Here is a 15,825-nt window from a genome sequence, read left to right as displayed (position 1 = left end):
TTTGGTGCTAATATTGGTAAGGAACTACTTTGAGAAACTTTCAGTTCGAGTGATGCTTGTTCTTATTCTCTCCAACTACATATATTTGGGAACACCTTAGCTTAGCAGCAGAGCTGGGAAGGTCATAGGTTAAAAGAAGCAGATAAGTCAGGTTTTCCCTGTGACTCCTAACCTGCTCTTTTACTGCTAGTGCCCAACCAAAAACAAACTTCAACACAAATGGCCCTTTAATATGGGGGTGAAAGTGGGGACAGAGCTGGGCTACAGGAAAGAAAGGAAAGTAGTTCCCTAATCCTGACGAGGCTGGGATAAAACCAAGACCTCTCAAAAAACTGAAAACACAAAATTCAGGATTTTAAAAACTTTTTCTAAATCTCAGTGACCCTTAGGCATTGGGGAAGTAATCACTGGTTACAAATTATTTACAGAAATCTTTCTAACGATAAGGAAGTTGAATGGTCATTTACCAAAGTTAGGTACTGTTAATAAGAAAACAAATCTTGTAGATAAATAAGTGTAGATATTTGGACAAGAAAGTAACTATTATTTTGAAGTTTAAGGCTGTATGTCTTAATATGTAGTTCATTCATCTGTTCATTTTTTCATTTAACATTTAATTACTAGATGCCTACTATGTACCATCCACTATTCTAGGCACTTGAAACATATCAATGAGCAAAACATATAAACATTCCCTCACCCTAAGATTCAGAGACCCAGTCTGATGATTCTGTCAGTTGCCAATTGTGGCAATTCCAATTAAATATTCAGGTACTAGAGAGAAATATCACCAGGCCAGTGGAACAACTGGGCCCATTATAAGTCTAACTTGGGCTAATATGCCTCCCCCCTCAAAGAAGCAAACAAGCAAAAAAAAAACCATTTTGATTAGTGTACCACGGTGGCATTATAAGACTCTAGGAAATAGAGTCAGTTTATGACTGGTGTCCAGTATTCCCTGAAAGCCTGTGTATTTCCTTCTTCTCTGTGAGCAGTCACCCTAATAGATAGCTGCAGGGCTCTCTGGAGAAGGGTTGGAGGAAATTTTATTTATTTTATATTTATTTTATAAATTTTATTTATTGCATAGGTATAACAATGTTTCAGGGCCCTTCCTCAAGGAGCCCCAGCTTTCCCACTAATTAAGGGGCATTTGGTCTTTGAATTGACCAACGTCTAGAAACTATTTGAGAGGTGGTGACTCTCAATTGAGGGCAACAGTAACTCAAATCACATTTTTGAGTTACTAGAGTGTCTTTTCTGTTATATGGATTAAGGAATACTCTAGTAGGATGACCACATGTTTCTTTCCCAAGAGCACCCCGATCAATTAACTACCATCAGAGATCTCTGTGGGCCAGGCATTCTCATTAACAGTAAACATCCCTGCCACCCTTTATGGTAAATGCTCCCAACTTGTCACTGGTGGTCAGGGGCTGCCTCTTGGCCTCTGCTTCTCTGGGATCACATCATCCGCACTGGAACCTTGTACTTTCAGTGTCATATCTGGCCTACAAAGGAGAGCAACTGTAAGGTCTTCAAGGATGCTCGTTCTCCCCTCTCCAATGTGTTTCTCACTGCTTTAGTGAAAGTGAAGCCTAACCTGGCCTCTGTACCCTGACACTGAATTAAATCTTGGACACAGAGTTTTGGGTGAAGTAGAAAAGAATAGCTTTATTGCTTTGCCAGGCAAAGGGGGCCACAGCAGGCTAATGCCGTCAAAACTCTGTGTCCCTACCTGGAGTGGGTAGTGAGGAGTTTTATGGGAATGGTTCAAAGCGGGCATCATTAGCTCGTGGACATTCTTCTGAGTGGTTGGTGGCGAGGTAACTGGGAGTCGGCATCATCAACCTTCTGGTTCCAACCGGTCTGCGGTCTACGTGCTTGTGGGCAGCATACAGTTAACTTCTCCCACCTGGTGGGTGTTTCACTATCTGCAAAACAGCTCAAAGATATTGTGTGTATCCCTTAATGGGGACCCAGGCCCCTTCCCCAAGGCTGAACTATTGTTCCTCTTGACTGCTCCTCCCTTGTCTCTGCATCCCCTCCCTTCCCTAATTAGCAACTGCTTAAATCTGCCAGTTGGAACTCAGGGAAGGTCATGGAGGCTGAATGAAACCTATTTCCTATAATCAAAGAAATGGGGGGCACAGAAAGCCTTTTGTGCCCAGGAGCCCCACAGGGTCCTGTGTGGTATCAAAAGAAATGGCTTCTGAGTGTTCTTGCTAAATGAAATTGGGAAGTGAGTGTGCAGGTCACCCATGGTAAATCTATCCCAGCATTCCTGTCTCTCCAAGCCTTTGAATTTCCTCCTCCACAAGCAAGAGAAGCTCTGGCATTTTATCCTCATTAAATGTAGGCCACCATTGAGTCCAGGTTTTAGTATACCTCCAGCTGCATGAACTAATATACTAAATCTAGACTCTCTAGTAAGCACACACATTTGAATGAATTCAGCTTGATATAGTGCTATATTTCATCCTTCTTGGCCTGACACCCTTAGAATCCACTCCTGCACATGTTCTCTGGGTTGCTGCTGATATGGAATAGCAAAATCTTTTGATTCAATTCTTTTGATGAAGAGCAGATAGGGAAATGTACCAGTTCCCCTGGATCATACTGAGATATGACCCTTGTTGCTGACTTAAAGCTCACTGTTGTGGGTCTTAAGAGGAATGAGCATCCCTTTTTAAGATATTACCCCTCATCTGTCCTAGGTGAGGTTAGTGTAGAGTTTTGAAGCAAAAGAAGTCTTATCTTCTCAGATGCAGGGTTTCAAGCTACTTCCACTGGCAATGATGGCTCAGAGTGAGTTGAGTTTCAAGACTGTCAGTTTTATCTGGGGCCAACAACATGTCCCTACTTGGAGTTTTATTATCCTAATCTTTTTTTCTAACTTTTGCATGAGAAACTTTGTGAAATGTACATTCAGCTGACATTGTAATTCAGCAACCTGATCAATTAGATTTGTGTTTGATTATCAGCCATACCAGTGCTGTGGTAGCAAGAAATACATTCTATTATGGCTGACATGGAATCTTTCTGGCTCTTAGACTATGAATTGAGCTGAGAGTTAAAGGACCCAGGCTTGTCATGTCTCTCTGTAAGTGCCCCAGTGCATCTAAAGGACCCACCCACCCCACCATCCTCGTGGTCTTCATACTGCCTGACAGTCAAGTGTAGCAGCCACTCAAGCTTCCAGGGTACTCGCTTCAGTTGGCTCTTCATCCAGGTGACAACTGACTAACTGTGAGGCCACTGCATGCCATGGATTACTATCATCCTCTGTCCTATTGGCAAACAACCCAACAGTGGGCTCGGTTCCAAGGATACAGTCAAATCAATTTCCAAATGCCATCTCTATGGCTTCTCCTGGACATTCCTGGAACCAAATCTGTTTCAGTGAGGGTCTATTCAGGGGACAGAAACCAAACTGATTTCAACAGGGAAGGTTTCACATAAAGAATTGTTTAAGGGCTTCCCTGGTGGCGCAGTGGTTGGGAGTCTGCCTGCCGAAGCAGGGGACACGGGTTCATGCCCTGGTCTGGGAGGGTCCCACGTGCTGCAGAGTGGCTGGGCCCGTGAGCCATGGCCACTAAGCCTGCGTGCCCGGAGCCTGTGCTCCACAACGGGAGAGGCCACAACAGTGAGAGGCCCGAGTACCGCAAAAAAAAAAAGAATTGTTTAAGAATTACTACTAATAATAGGGTATTATCTACTGAGGAGGGGAAGAGAAATCTAAAGACTATAAGAAGAGCAGATAGGGAAGTCACTACTTATAGGACTGAGGCAGAGCACCCAAGAAAGGAACAAAATAGAAGAGGACACCCTCATCCTGGGCTGAGGTCCAGACCTCACTGGAAAGCCAGAGAAATGTCCTGAGGTACTGTGCTGTAGACTTGCTGGAAATCAGCATGTAAGAGTGGTGTGCTGGGAATTGCCCACTAGGAACTGCCCTCTCTGGGACCAGGGGAGGCTGCCCACTGGTAGGTGCTGCTCCATGGAACTCTCTGGAAAGCTGCCTGCAGGGTTGGTGGCACTGAATCTGGCTGGGGGTGAGCACAGCTGGGGGTCCCCATTCCTACTGACCATTCACTGCTGCCAAACTAAGGCAAGGCAGGAGCATCACTGGAACCAGAAAGACAGGCTCCATCCTCCACTAGTGCCCTCTGCAGAGAGAGCTGAACATCCAGCCAGCTGACAAGGGATATATGTTCCAGTGTCACAAGCAGGGCAATGAAGGTGGATTTGGAGCTGAGAGTAAACAAACTTACAGCTGGCACAGTTAGCCTGGGGGCTCAACAAGGGACTTATTTGGGACCTGCCCACCTCTAACTTCTCACTGTTTCCCCTTTGACTTCTGCCCAGCCTGGAGAGTAGCCTGGCTCTTATCTATCATATTTGGGTTATTTTGGGGGGTTTAAAAATTTTTTAACCAAATCTGATATTCTTTTCAGTTACCCTGAGGGCCAGCCTTTTGAAGGCTCAAGAGTCTAAAACTGATTACCCTTTTCTCCATTTTCTTCTGTCAACCTTTCCTTTAGGCAATCCTGCAGAACTGTCTACCTGATTAAATGAAAGTGGGTGAAGGGGCATAAGAACATAGGATGGGGGAGAAAATTGGTTAATAAGTCAAAATGTAATCTTCCATATCTCTATCGAGTAAAGATATTCAAAATTACATTTCCATTTAAATACTGATATAGATACATGGAGAAGAATTCTTAACTTCAGTGCTATGGAAATAACTTCAAATAGCTTGTTGGTTACCTTAATGATTCACTACTAAATTGAAAGAAAATATCCTTTGAAATTTAAATATAATTTCCATATGCATGTCCTGCTAATTTTTATATTAAAAAACTTTTGAAATGGATGTATTTTGTTTCTTTATTGGAGTTCAAAGTATTATAAAGCAAGAATGAAACTATTATAAACACCTTATTATTATGTTCTTACACTGCCAGCATAACAAATGATTTCATACTTTTGGCAAGATGGAATTCCTTGCTACAAGTTAAGATATAACCATGGTGGTTGTAAAAATGTATTTCCAGAATACTTTAAAGTTTATGACATTGCTCATAGTGAGGAATGATTCCTCTTTGGGGAACCTTAAATTACAGTGCTAAACAAAGTCACTGCCTTTCAAATAAAGGAGATAAATACAAGTCTAAACATTACTCTCACATATTTACCAAAGCTTAAAGACCAAGGTCAATTTTTTCTGTTCCGTAATTGCAAAGGAAAACTTCTGAAAGTAAAACTGAACGGACAAACAAACAAAAAACCCTTCTTGTTCACATATTTATTTACTAAATTCCTGCAGACTTAAGCTGTGGTAGCACCCTGAATTGCAGAGCCAGATCTCTTCTGACAACCAACAAGTGACTTTAAATGGGAAACTGCTTACTTTTGGCTGGTGGTGGCCTTATCCAGTTTCCATGGAGACAGATATGTGGAAAATATCTAAAAGCAACTATTTTAAAAGACAGGATGTTAGCATCCTAACTCTGCCTTCAGTGAGTTGACATCTGTTTTCATCAAAAATAAGATGGGGTCTGCTGGAGAAGATCGTGGAAGAGTAAGACATGGAGATCACCTTCCTCCCAACAGATACATCAGAAATACATCTACACGTGGACCTGCTCCTATAGAACCCCCACTGATTGCTGGCAGAAGACCTCAGACCTCCCAAAAGGCAAGAAATTCCCCACGTACCTGGGTAGGGCAAAAGAAAAAAGAAAAAAAGGAGACAAAAGAATAGGGACTGGACCTGCACCAGTGGGAGGGAGCTGTGAAGGAGGAAAGGTTTCCACACACTAGAAGCCCCTTCATGGGCAGAGACTGCGGGTGGCGGAGGGGGGAAGCTTCAGAGCCATGGAGGAGAGCGCAGCAACAGTGGTGAGGAGGGCAAAGCGGGGAGATTGCCGCACAGAGAATCGGTGCCGACCAGCACTCACCAGCCCGAGAGGCTTCTCTGTTCACCCACGGGGATGGGCGGAGCTGGGAGCTGAGGCTCAGACTTTGGTCTGATGCTGGGAGAGTACTGGCAGCGGGAACACAGCCTGAAGGGGTTAGTGCACCACGACTAGCCTGGAGGGAGTCTGGGAGAAGTCTGGAGCTGCCGAAGAGACAAGAGACATTTTCTTGCCTCTTTGTTTCCTGGTGCGCGAGGAGAGGGGATTAAGAGCGCTGCTTAAAGGAGCTCCAGAGACAGGCGCAAGCTGCGGCTATCAGCGCAGATCCCAGGAACGGGCATGAGACACAGGCTGCTGCTGCCGCCACCAAGAAGTCTGTGTGCGAGCACAGTTCACTATCTGCACCTCCTCTCTGGGGAGCCTGTGCAGCCCGCCACTGCCAGGGTCCTGTGATCCAGGGACAAGTTCCCCGGGAGAACACACAGTGCACACCTCAGGCTGGTGCAAGGTCATGCCGGGCTCTGCCGCCACAGGCTCACCCTACATCTGTACCCCACCCTCCCGCCAGCCTGAGTCAGAACCACCGAATCAGACGCTCCTTTAACCCCATCCTGTCTGAGTGAAGAACAGATGCCCTCAGGTGGGCTACACGCAGACGCAGGGCCAAATCCAAAGCTGAAACATGGGCGCTCTGTGAACAAAGAAGAGAAAGGGAAATTTCTCCCAGCAGCCTCAGAAGCAGCAGATTAAAGCTCCACAATCAACTTGAAGTACGCTGAATCTGTGGAATACCTGAATAGACAACGAATGAATCATCCCAAATTGAAGAGGTTGACTTTGGGAGCAAGATATATTATTTTCTCCTCTTTTCCACTTTTTGTGAGTGTGTATGTGTATGCTACTGTGTGAGATTTTGTCTGTATGGCTTTGCTTTCACCATTTGTCCTACGGTTCTGACTGTCTGGGGTTTTTTTCTTTTTACTTAAAAATATTTGTTTTCTTAATAATTACTTTTATTTTTGTAACTATTTTATTTTATCTTACTTTATTTTATTTTATCCTCTTTCTTTCTTTCTTTCCTTCTATTTTTCCTCCCTTTTATTCTGAGCCATGTGGACAGGCTCTTGGTGCTCCAGCCAGGCATCAGGGCTGTGCCTCTGAGGTGGGAGAGCCAATTTCAGGACACTGGTTCACAAGAGACCTCCATGCTCCAAGTAATATCAAATGGCGAAAATCTCCCAGGTATCTCCATCTCAACACCAAGACCCAGCTTCACTCAACAACCAGCAAGCTACAGTGCTGCACACCCTATGCCAAACAACTAGCAAGACAGGAACAAAACCCCAACCATTAGCAGAGAGGCTGCCTAAAATCATAATAAGGCCACAGACACGCCAAAACACACCACCAGACGTGGACCTGCCCACCAGAGAGACAAGATCCACCCTCATCCACCAGAGCACAGGCACTAGTCCCCTCAACCAGGAGACCTACACAACCCACTGAACCAACCTTAGCCACTGGGGACAGACACCGAAAGCAACGGAAGCTACGAACCTGCAGCCTGCAAAAAGGAGAACCCAAACACAGTAACATAAGCAAAATGAGAAGACAGAAAAACACACAGAAGATGAAGGAGCAAGGTAAAAACCAACGAGACCTAACAAATGAAGAGGAAACAGGCAGTCTACCTAAACAAGAATTCAGAATAATGATAGTAAAGATGATCCAAAATCTTGGAAATAGAATAGAGACAATGCAAGAAACATTTAACAAGGACCTAGAAGAGCTAAAGAGGAAACAAGCAATGATCAACAACACAATAAATGAAATTTAAAATAATCTAGATGGGATTAATAGCAGAATAACTGAGGCAGAAGAAAGGATAAGTGACCTGGAAGATAAAATAGTGGAAATAACTACTGTAGAGCAGAGTAAAGAAAAAAGAATGAAAAGAACTGAGGACAGTCTCAGAGACCTCTGGGACAACATCAAATGCACCAACATTCGAATTATAGGGGTCCCAGAAGAAGAAGAGAAAAAGAAAGGGGAAAAAGAAAGGGACTGAGAAATTATTTGAAGAGATTATGGTTGAAAACTTCCCTAATATGGGAAAGGAAATAGTTAATCAAGTACAGGAAGCACAGAGAGTCCCATACAGGGTAAATCCAAGGAGAAACATGCCAAGACACATACTAATCAAACTATCAAAAATTAAATACAAAGAAAACATATTGAAAGCAGCAAGGGAAAAACATCAAATAACACACAAGGGAATCCCCATAAGGTTAACAGCTGATCTTTCAGCAGAAACTCTGCAAGACAGAAGGGAGTGGCAGGACATATTTAAAGTGATGAAGGAGAAAAACCTACAACAAAGATTACTCTACCCAACAAGGATCTCATTCAGATTTATTTTTATTTATTTATTTTTTTTGCAGTACATGGGCCTCGCACTGTTGTGGCCTCTCCCATTGTGGAGCACAGACTCCAAACATGCATGTAAAGCAGCCATGGCTCACGGGCCCAGCTGCTCCACAGAGTGTGGGACCTTCCCGGACCGGGGCACAAACCTGTGTCCCCTGCATTGGCAGCTGGATGCTCAACCACTGTGCCACCAGGGAAGCCCCTCTCATTCACATTTGATGGAGAAGTTAAAACCTTTACAGACAAGCAAAAGCTGAGAGAGTTCAGCACCACCAAACCAGCTTTACAACAAATGCTAAGGGAACTTCTCTAGGCAAGAAAACAAGAGAAGGAAAAGACCTACAATAACAAACCCAAAACAATGAAGAAAATGGGAATAGGAACATACATATCGATAATTACCTTAAATGTAAATGCTCCCACCAAAAGACACAGACTGGCTGAGCGTACAAAAAGAAGACCCATATATATGCTGTCTACAAGAGACCTACTTCAGACCTAAGGACACATACAAACTGAAAGTGAGGAGATGGAAAAAGATGTTCCATGAATACGGAAATCAGAAGAAAGCTGGAGTGGCAATTCTCATATCAGACAAAATAGACTTTAAAATAAAGACTATTACAAGAGACAAAGAAGGACACTACATAATGATGAAGGGATCTATCCAAGAAGAACATATAACAATTGTAAATATTTATGCACCCAACATAGGAGCACCTCAATACATAAGGCAAATACTAACAGCCATAAAAGGGGAAATCGACAGTAACACATTCATAGTAGGGGACTTTAACACCCCACTTTCACCAATGGACAGATCATCCAAAAGGAAAATAAATAAGGAAACACAAGTTTTAAATGATACATTAAACAAGATGGACTTAATTGATATTTACAGGACATTTCATCCAAAAACAACAGAATAAACATTTTCCAAAGGTGCTCATGGAACATTCTCCAGGATAGATCATATATTGGGTTAAAAATGTAGCCTTGGTAAATTTAAGAAAATTGAAATCATATCAAGTATCTTTTCTGACCACAACGCCATGAGACTAGATATCAATTACAGGAAAAGATCTGTAAAAAATACAAACACATGGAGGCTAAACAATACACTACTTAATAACGAAGTGATCACTGAAGAAATCAAAGAGGAAATCAAAAAATACCTAGAAACAAATGACAATGGAGACATGATGACACAATACACATGGGATGCAGCAAAAGCAGTTCTAAGAGGGAAGTTTATAGCAATACAATCCTACCTTAAGAAACAGGAAACATCTCAAATAAACAACCTAACCTTGCATCTAAAGCAATTAGAGAAAAAAGAACAAAAAAAAACCCCAAAGTTAGCAGAAGGAAAGAAATCATAAAGATCAGATCAGAAATAAATGAAAAAGAAATGAAGGAAATGATAACAAAGACCAATAAAACTAAAGCTGGTTCTTTGAGAAGATAAACAAAATTGATAAACCATTAGCCGGACTCATCAAGAAAAATAGGGAGAAGACTCGAATCATAGAATATGAAATGAAAATGGAGAAGTAAGAACTGACACTGCAGAAATAAAAAGATGATGAGAGATTACTACAAGAAACCTTATGCCAATAAAATGGACAACCTGGAAGAAATGAACAAATTCTTCGAAATACACAACCTGCCGAGACTGATCCAGGAAGAAATAGAAAATATGAACAGACCAATCACAAGCACTGAAATTGAAACTGTGATTAAAAACCTTGCAACACTACCCTCCTTTCCTTCTTTCTTTCCTCATACTTCTACTAATTCCCTCTATTTTTTCTCCCTTTTATCCTGAGCCTTATGGATGAAAAGCTCTTGGTGCTCCAGCCAGGAGGCAGGGCTCTGCCTCTGAGGTAGGAGAGCCAACTTCAGGACACTGGTCAACAAGAGACCTCCCAGCTCCACATAATATCAAATGGTGAAAATCTCCCAGAGACCTCCATCTTAACACCAACACCCAGCTTCACTCAACGACCAGCAAGCCACAGTGCTGGAAAACCTATGCCAAACAACTAGCAAAACAGGAACACAACCCCACCCATTAGCAGAGAGGCTGCCTAAAATCATAATAAGGCCACAGACACCCCAAAACACACCACCAGACGTGAACCTGCCCACTAGAGAGACAAGATCCAGCCTCATCCACCACAACACAGGCACTAGTCCCCTCCACCAGGAAGCCTACACAACCCACTGAACCAACCTTAGCCACTGGAGACAGACATCAAAAACAGGAGGAACTACGAACCTGCAGCCTGCAAAAAGGAGACCCCAAACACAGTAAGATAAGCAAAATGAGAAGACAGAAAAACACACAGCAGTTAAAGGAGCAAGATAAAAATGCACCAGACCTAACAAATGAAGAGGAAATAGGCAGTCTACCTGAAAAAGAATTCAGAATAATGATAGTAAGGTTGATCCAAAATCTTGGAGATAGAATGGACAATAGAATGGACAAAATGCAAGAATCAGTTAACAAGGATCTAGAAGAACTAAAGATGAAACAAGCAACGATGAACAACACAATAAATGAAATTAAAAGTACTCTAGATGGGATCAATAGCAGAATAACTGAGGCAGAAGAACGGATAAGTGACCTGGAAGATAAAATAGTGGAAATAACTACTGCAGAGCAGAATAAAGAAAAAGGAATGAAAAGAACTGAGGACAGTCTCAGAGACCTCTGGGACAACATTAAACGCACCAACATTCGAATTATAGGGGTTCCAGAAGAAAAAGAGAAAAAGAAAGGGACTGAGAAAATATTTGAAGAGATTATAGTTGAAAACTTCCCTAATATGGGAAAGGAAATAGTTAAGTCCAGGAAGCCCAGAGAGTCCCATACAGGATAAATACAAGGAGAAATACGCCAAGACACATATTAATCAAACTGTCAAAAATTAAATACAAAGAAAGCATATTAAAAGCAGCAAGGGAAAAACAACAAATAATACACAAGGGAATCCCCATAAGGTTAACAGCTGATCTCTCAGCAGAAACCCTACAAGCCAGAAGGGAGTGGCAGGACATACTGAAAGTGATGAAGGAGAAAAACCTGCAGCCAAGACTACTCTACCCAGCAAGGATGTCATTCAGATTTGATGGAGAAATTAAAACCTTTACAGACAAGCAAAAGCTGAGAGAGTTCAGCACCACCAAACCAGCTTTACAAAAAATGCTAAAGGATCTTCTCTAGGCAAGAAACACAAGAGAAGGAAAAGACCTACAATAAAGAACCCAAAACAATTTAGAAAATGGGAATAGGAACATACATATCGATAATTACCTTAAATGTAAATGGACTAAATGCTCCCACCAAAAGACACAGATTAGCTGAATGGATACAAAAACAAGACCCTTATATATGCTGGCTACAAGAGACCCACTTCAGACCTAGAGACACATACAGACTGAAAGTAAGGGGATGGAAAAAGATATTCCATGCAAATGGAAACCAAAAGAAAGCTGGAGTAGCAATTCTCATATCAGACAAAATAGACTTTAAAATAAGAACTATTAAAAGAGACAAAGAAGGACACTACATAATGATCAAGAGATCGATCCAAGAAGAAGATATAACAATTGTAAATATTTATGCACCCAACATAGGAGCACCTCAATACATAAGTCAAATACTAACAACCATAAAAGGGGAAATCGACAGTAACACATTCATAGTAGGGGACTTAAACACCCCACTTTCACCCATGGACAGATCATCCAAAATGAAAATAAATAAGGAAACACAAGCTTTAAATGATACATTAAACAAGATGGACTTAATTGATATTTATAGGACACTCCATCCAAAAACAACAGAATACACATTTTTCTCAAGTGCTCATGGAACATTCTCCAGGATAGATCATATCTTAGGTCACAAATCAAGCCTTGGTAAATTTAAGAAAATTGAAATTGTATCAAGTATCTTTTCTGACCACAACGCCATGAGACTAGATATCAATTACAGGAAAAGATCTGTACAAAATACAAACACATGGAGGCTAAACAATACACTACTTAATAATGAAGTGATCACTGAAGAAATCAAAGAGGAATCAAAAAATACCTAGAAACAAATGACAATGGAGACACAACGACCCAAAACCTGTGGGATGCAGCAAAAGCAGTTCTAAGGAGGAAGTTTATAGCAATACAAGCCCACCTTAAGAAGCAGGAAACATCTCGAATAAACAACCTAACCTTGCACCTCAAGCAATTAGAGAAAGAACAAAAAAACCCCAAAGCTAGCAGAAGGAAAGAAAGCATAAAAATCAGATCAGAAATAAATGAAAAAGAAATGAAGGAAACAATAGCAAAGATCAATAAAACTAAAAGCTGGTTCTTTGAGAAGACAAACAAAATAGGTAAACCACTAGCCAGACTCATCAAGAAAAAAAGGGAGAAGACTCAAATCAATAGAATTAGAAATGAAAAAGGAGAGGTAACAACTGACACTGCAGAAATAAAAGAGATCATGAGAGATTACTACAAGCAACTCTATGCCAATAAAATGGACAATCTGGAAGAAATGGACAAATTCTTAGAAATGCACAACCTGCCAAGACTGAATCAGGAAGAAATAGAAAATATGAACAGACCAATCACAAGCACTGAAATGGAAACTGTGATTAAAAATCTTCCAACAAAGAAAAGACCAGGACCAGATGGCTTCATAGGTGAATTCTATCAAACATTTAGAGAAGAGGTAACACCTATCCTTCTCAAACTCTTCCAAAATATAGCAGAGGGAGGAACACTCCCAAACTCCTTCTACGAGGCCACCATCACCTTGATACCAAAAGCAGACAAGGATGTCACAAAGAAAGAAAACTACAGGCCAATATCACTGATGAACATAGATGCAAAAATCCTCAACAAAATACTAGCAAACAGAATCCAACAGCGCATTAAAAGGATCATACACCATGATCAAGTGGGGTTTATTCCAGGAATGCAAGGATTCTTCAATATACGCAAATCTATCAATGTGATAAACCATATTAACAAATTGAAGGAGAAAAACCATATGATCATCTCAATAGATGCAGAGAAAGCTTTTGACAAAATTCAACACCCATTTATGATAAAAACCCTGCAGAAAGTAGGCATAGAGGGAACTTTCCTCAACATAATAAAGGCCATATATGACAAGCCCACAGCAAACATCATCCTCAATGGTGAAAAACTGAAAGCATTTCCACTAAGATCAGGAACAAGACAAGGTTGCCCACTCTCACCACTCTTATTCAACATAGTTTTGGAAGTTTTAGCCACAGCAATCAGAGAAGAAAAGGAAATAAAAGGAATCCAAATCGGAATAGAAGAAGTAAAGCTGTCACTGTTTGCAGATGACATGATCCTATACATAGAGAAGCCTAAAGATGCTACCAGAAAACTACTAGAGCTAATCAATGAATTTGGTAAAGTGGCAGGATACAAAATTAATGCACAGAAATCTCTGTCATTCCTATATACTAATGATGAAATATCTGAAAGTGAAATCAAGAAAACACTCCCATTTACCATTGCAACAAAAAGAATAAAATATCTAGGAATAAACCTACCTAAGGAGACAAAAGACCTGTATGCAGAAAATTATAAGACACTGATGAAAGAAATTAAAGATGATACAAATAGATGGAGAGATATACCATGTTCTTGGATTGGAAGAATCAACATTGTGAAAATGACTCTACTACCCAAAGCAATCTACAAATTCAATGCAATCCCTATCAAACTACCACTGGCATTTTTCACAGAACTAGAACAAAAAATTTTGCAATTTGTATCGAAACACAAAAGACCCCGAATAGCCAAAGCAATCTTGAGAACGAAAGAAGGAACTGGAGGAATCAGGCTCCCTGACTTCAGACTATACTACAAAGCTACAGTTATTAAGACGGTATGGTACTGGCACAAAAACAGAAAGATAGATCAATGGAACAGGATAGAAAGCCCAGAGATAAACCCATGCACATATGGACACCTTATCTTTGATAAAGGTGGCAGTAATGTACAGTGGAGAAAGGACAGCCTCTTCAATAAGTGGTGCTGGGAAAACTGGACAGGTACATGTAAAAGTATGAGATTAGATCACTCCCTAACACCATACACAAAAATAAGCTCAAAATGGATTAAAGACCTAAATGTAAGGCCAGAAACTATCAACTCTTAGAGGAAAACATAGGCAGAACACTCTATGACATAAATCACAGCAAGATCCTTTCTGACCCACCTCCTAGAGTAATGGAAATAAAAACAAAAATAAACAAATGGGACCTAATGAAACTTCAAAGCTTTTGCACAGCAAAGGAAACCAGAAACAAGACCAAAAGACAACCCTCAGAATGGGAGAAAATATTTGCAAATGAAGCAACCGACAAAGGATTAATCTCCAAAATTTACAAGCAGCTCATGCAGCTCAATAACAAGAAAACAAACAACCCAATCCAAAAATGGGCAGAAGACCTAAATAGACATTTCTCCAAAGAAGATATACAGACTGCCAACAAACACATGAAAGAATGCTCAACATCATTAATCATTAGAGAAATGCAAATCAAAACTACAATGAGATATCATCTCACACCAGTCAGAATGGCCATCATCAAAAAATCTAGAAACAATAAATGCTGGAGAGGGTGTGGAGAAAAGGGAACCCTCTTGCACTGCTGGTGGGAATGTGAATTGGTTCAGCCACTATGGAGAACAGTATGGAGGTTCCTTAAAAACTACAAATAGAACTACCATATGAGCCAGCAATCCCACTACTGGGCATATACCCTGAGAAAACCAAAATTCAAAAAGAGTCATGTACCAAAATGTTCATTGCAGCTCTATTTACAATAGCCCGGAGATGGAAACAACCTAAGTGCCCATCATCGGATGAATGGATAAAGAAGATGTGACACATATATACAATGGAATATTACTCAGCCATAAAAAGAAACGAAATTGAGCTATTTGTAATGAGGTGGATAGACCTAGAGTCTGTCATACAGAGTGAAGTAAGTCAGAAAGAAAAAGACAAATACCGTATGCTAACACATATATATGGAATTTAAGAAAAAAAAATGTCATGAAGAACCTAGTGGTAAAGCAGGAATAAAGACGCAGACCTCCTAGAGAACGGACTTGAGGTTATGGGGAGGGGGAAGGGTGAGCTGTGACAGGGCGAGAGAGAGTCATGGGCATATACACACTAACAAACGTAGTAAGGTAGATAGCTAGTGGGAAGCAGCCGCATGGCACAGGGAGATCAGCTCGGTGCTTTGTGACCGCCTGGAGGGGTGGAATAGGGAGGGTGGGAGGGAGGGAGACGCAAGAGGGAAGACATATGGGAACATATGTTTATGTATGACTGATTCACTTTGTTATAAAGCAGAAACTAACACACCATTGTAAAGCAATTATACCCCAATAAAGATGTTAAAAAAAAAAA

The 15,825-nt window shown here is 41.0% G+C and overlaps 1 long non-coding RNA gene across 1 annotated transcript in view; it reads left to right on the top strand.

Annotated features, from left to right (window-relative positions):
- The window catches only part of LOC113610237 (uncharacterized), a 35,725-nt gene that overhangs the window by 14,847 nt on the left and 5,053 nt on the right, over positions 1–15,825 (top strand). The window lies entirely within an intron of this gene.

Source organism: Aethalodelphis obliquidens, unplaced genomic scaffold (genome assembly GCF_003676395.1).
Source record: "Aethalodelphis obliquidens isolate GAN/ISIS:26980383/991018 unplaced genomic scaffold, ASM367639v1 scaffold62, whole genome shotgun sequence".
NCBI classification, from domain to species: domain Eukaryota; kingdom Metazoa; phylum Chordata; class Mammalia; order Artiodactyla; family Delphinidae; genus Aethalodelphis; species Aethalodelphis obliquidens.
This window is presented reverse-complemented; position numbering and strand designations above follow the sequence as displayed.